The sequence below is a fragment of the Rhagoletis pomonella genome, unplaced genomic scaffold, assembly GCF_013731165.1.
Source record: "Rhagoletis pomonella isolate Grant_MI unplaced genomic scaffold, Rhpom_1.0 Rhpom_scaffold_00002, whole genome shotgun sequence".
Taxonomy (NCBI): Eukaryota; Metazoa; Arthropoda; class Insecta; order Diptera; family Tephritidae; genus Rhagoletis; species Rhagoletis pomonella.
The window spans coordinates 11326098-11330847 of NW_023458556.1; the positions used below are offsets into that span (position 1 = coordinate 11326098).

At 34.8% G+C, this 4750-nt stretch overlaps 1 protein-coding gene across 1 annotated transcript in view; it reads right to left on the bottom strand.

The window, feature by feature from the left end:
* Window positions 1-4750, bottom strand: part of LOC118734446 — a 77831-nt gene that overhangs the window by 22456 nt on the left and 50625 nt on the right. The gene's annotated exons all lie outside the window — the stretch shown is intronic.

Sequence of the window (4750 nt, forward strand, 5' to 3'; positions counted from 1 at the left end):
CTTGATACATTAAACAGTCAGTCCACTCATAAACCTCAAACCGTCGTATTCTTTATTCTCTCTCTACAGCTTTTTCTTTAAATTTCATATCTTTCACTTAAATTTATTTGAACAAATCGAGGTCTGGCATTTTAAAAAAAAAAGCATATGCTTAGGTTTTAGGCATACGGGCCAATGTTAAGCTTTTGAGCGCTTTGCAAATATAAGAATGATATGAATTGCATGCTGCAAATGTAACCACTCTATATATCGATAGAGCGCTAAATATTGCATGTTCCTATTTGTTTAAATATTTCAAAGATAAAATCTGCTATTTAACTTTAAATCTATTTTCACTTTCAGGTCAAAGCGTCGTTTCACCACATCAAATCAATCTGTGAAAAACTAGACGCATATGTATCGCTACACATACTCAACTCAAGTAATTGCTTTGAAGGAAAGGATGTATGTATATCAAGTAAATCTATATACATATATATAAATGTGAATATCTGTTTGTTTATCACCTTATAACTTTTGAACCGCGACACGGAATAGCACGAAACTTTGCACACTTATTTATTTTTACCCCGGAAAGGTTATAGGCATAGAGAAACTGTCCTTCCGTATTCTCCTATAGTAAAATTAGAGCAGAAATAAAATATAACATCTTTACATGAATTATTTTTCATATTTGTATAAAGACGTGGGTTGAAACCCGCGGGTAAAAGCTAGTTTTTAATAAATGAACAAAGCACATAAATATTACACATCATAATTATTAATGCATGTGCATTCTCACATACATATGTACTCGTTTGTGTATAATTGTATGTACACCAGCATCTGTTTGTTGTGCATTCCGCAGCTTTTCTCCAAGTACACACTGGATGTGGTTGCTTCGGCCGCCTATGGCCTTGACGGTGCTGCACTCACCAATACCAATTCGGACTTCGCGCAACTTGTTGAGAATCTCTTTTTGCCACATGCCTGGAGTTTGCTTGAAACTATTGCGCTGCTCTTCTCCCCGCAACTCGGCAACCTCATAAAATACCAGTAAGTGCGCCTAGCGATGCGTTAAGCTGGAACACTTTGATCTAAATATTGCATCTACATAATTGCAGTTACGTGCCAACCGGCGTTCAAGACTGGCTGCAAGGGATAATTGGAAAAGTGTTGGAAATTCGTTGCGCGTCCGTGGGTTCAGCGAGTGTGACTGTGAAGTCCAACGATTTCATACAATGGCTTATTGAGGGTAAACAGAAGTTGCATGAGCCCGTCGATGCGACGACAATCGTCGGACATTGTAGCACTTTTTTATTGGAGGGTTTCGAGACATCATCTTCGTTAATGGCATTTGCTTTGCACGAGGTATAAAATTGCAATGATACACCAGCATCGTTGTATATTTGCTTAAACATCATTTACTCGCTATAGTATGCTAAAAATCCGCTGGTACAAAAACGTGTGCAAGAGGAAATAGACGAAGTGCTAGCTCGTCATGGTGGCGATATTTGCTATGATGCAATTCAGGAAATGTCATATCTAGGAGCAACACTTTATGGTAAGTTATATATTTACGCACATTTGCATACATACATGCATGTTTTGCGTAATTTAACTGCATTCAAACAAAAAGTGAAATACGGCTGCGTTTATGCGGTTTAATTAATTTTCAAAATGGTCTTCTTTGCAGAAACTTTGCGTCTTTATCCGCCAATGATGGCACTGCTGAAGCACTGCACGAAAGAATTTGAGCTACCAGCGCAGTCTATGGGCGGCAAGTCTTTCAAGGTGCCTGTTGGAATGGTCTTCGTCATACCAGTGAAAGGAGTGCACTAGTGAGTTTCGAGGGGAAAACTATTTAGACACTTATAAATTTTTACTACGCCTGGCTGCATACATACATACATATATGCTTGCGTATAAATATGCACATTAGGGCGGGTACATTTTTTTTTTAACTATGCGCGTATAGAAAAAGAGGATTCTACGTGTAATTCTGAGCAAATTTGCCGCAGAAAACATGGACCAAAAATCAATTTGAAGTTTGCGAAAATAGGTTTCGAAGAAAATTTTCTTTGTTGTGCGCTCTGGTGGAAGTTTTAAGAAAAAGGTAAGTACAGAAATGAATCCCTCATACCAAAAACCTCTTTATAATATATTTTTATGCAAAATTTATGCACTTCTTACAACACTACAGCAAAATACTTAAAAACCGATTTTCGTAATTTGACAAACTGGAAATTGATTTTTGACCCATGATTTCACTGGAAATTTTGCTTAAAATTACACTTAGAATCCTTCTGTATTATACGCGCATAGTCGAAAAAATCTCCCATAAAAGTTGAGCCGCCCTAATATATGTACATATGTGTATGTATGTAAATATAGCTGTACAGATTTTAATGCAGAGTTTTGCGGCTTTTTCGATTTTCGTTTGATTAAAATTGATGGTTAGAAATGAAAAATACGTTATAGGCATTTTTTTTGGTCATAGTTTTATTTCACACATTTTGGTATTTTTCATCGTACACCAAGCGTTCAGGCAGGACAATGCGATAGTGCATACCCCGAGGAGTACTGACGAGAGCCGTCAACTTAAACATAGCCATGCATTTAATTGTGCAGAACTTTGAGTTACTGACTAGTTAAATAATGGGCTAGACTTTAATAAAATAATTATAAACGTTAAATAGACAAAATAAAAATGGCCAAGACTGGTCAAAGTGTCACTTATTTAATCGGCTGACTACATGGGTATATTTGTAAGTATGTAGCCAACCATAGGAAAATAATTCCCAGAAAAATCCCAAAAATGACAACACTGATCGCTTCTGATTGGTTGGTTGATGTAGCGAATGTAACAATTTTAATTTACTAAGTTGCATTGGAATAATATTGCCTAGAAATCTAACCTTGGTTCTACCTCTGATACGATGAAAATCATATCTTAGCATATATCTGCATCGCTTCTGTATGCTGGAAACAATAAATACATAGAGAGGCAAGTGCCTTAACTGTCGCCTGGCTTTGCAGAATATGGTAGTGGAATAGACTTTTCAAATTGGAGGTCAGTTAAATAAGCCTCCGTCTCTACGCCACAAATTGTGTGGCCCAAAATTCTTAAAAATAGAGGAATACTTAGATTGTTAGATTAGGATATGTCCATGCCCGTACGTAAGCGCTTTCCACAGACTCAGTTCCCTCAATCTCAGGGCACTCTATGAAGCATTCCAATTAATAACACTGTAGGGAAAATCTTAAGTTTTGAAATTACAAAAAAAAAGCAACGCCGAAATATGCAAACTTAATTTTGAGTCATAGATTATGGATCTGTATACCGTTTTTTTCTGATCTGGTTATTTTCACAAGATGCTTTAATTTTTATAAAAAAAAATTCAAATTTTAATTAGGAATAAATTAAAAAAAAACAATAAGAAAAGAAAAAAAAAATAAATAAATAATAATTCCTATATTGTTTCCACTTGTATTAATGTCTGTTCTTTTGCCAAAAAAATCAATCTAGTAACGATGAACGACATTTGAATGGTGAAAATGCGCAATCATTTTTTTATGAAATAGTAGCAAGAAATAATGTTACTCATACGCCATGTCGTCCATGGCCGTACTCGTACATGGCGTATGAGTAACATTTTCCATCTTTGATCTTTTTCATTCGTAATGCAAATTTAAAATGAAAATACCTTGTGAAAATGATCTAGAGAAACTGTTTAAAGATCCGTAATCTACGAACCAAAATTAAGTTTACGTGTCTCTTCGTTGTTTATTTTTTTGTTATTTTAGCGTGCCTACAGTGTATTCCAAGGTGTTAAAAAGTTTCAATTAAGTACATAAAAAATATCTAAATTCTCTTGATACACGAGAACACTTTTTTCCCCTGTTTTTGACCTCTCTCATTCCTCACTAACTTCTTCATTAACTCTCATTCCTCACGCTTGGTATTTATATGCGATTCGCTTTTCAGCATTAAGAAAGCGATACTATCTTCACTTGATAAATGATTAACTAACATAAAGACAAAAGGATTGGCGAAACGAGAACAATCGTTGAAATTAAAGGCGAACCTCCATAGTATGCGTGCGTTTGACATTTACGCTTAGAAGTCAAAATTCATACAACTTTCTTAAATTTTCATGCGTTGATTTATAGATGCTGCCATACAAATTTTTATATTAGATTTTTGTGCCAAACACGCGCATACGTATATGCATGCTATATGGAGATCCACCTTAATAATAACAATTTTATTAAAAATATATACCTTCATATTAAAATTCACATTCTTCTAGCGATGCGGATTTGTATGAACAACCTTTGCAATTTCAACCTGAACGATTTTTGAATCAAAATGAAAAAACGCATGGCTGCATGTTTTTGGGATTTGGTGAAGGTCCGCGTATGTGTCCAGGTAAGAACAGCTATTGAAATCATAATAAGTAATACTTTCAATTATCGCTTTGTGAAATGACTTTTAAAACTTTTCCATTTTATGAAAGTGGAAATTGTTTAATCGAAATTTATCAGTTGGCGGGTTAAGCATTCAAATAAGATGAAATAAACTCGTTTTTATACTAAATTGAAATTCATTTAGCTGAATTGTTAAATTTCTTTCATCAACTTGTTTATTAATTTTTTTAATTTCAGGAATGCGCTTTGGCTTGGCTCAAAGCAAAGCCGGCATCGTTACTTTGCTATCAAAGTATTCTGTCCACTTGTGTGAGAATAAAAAACCATTCAAAATGTCTGC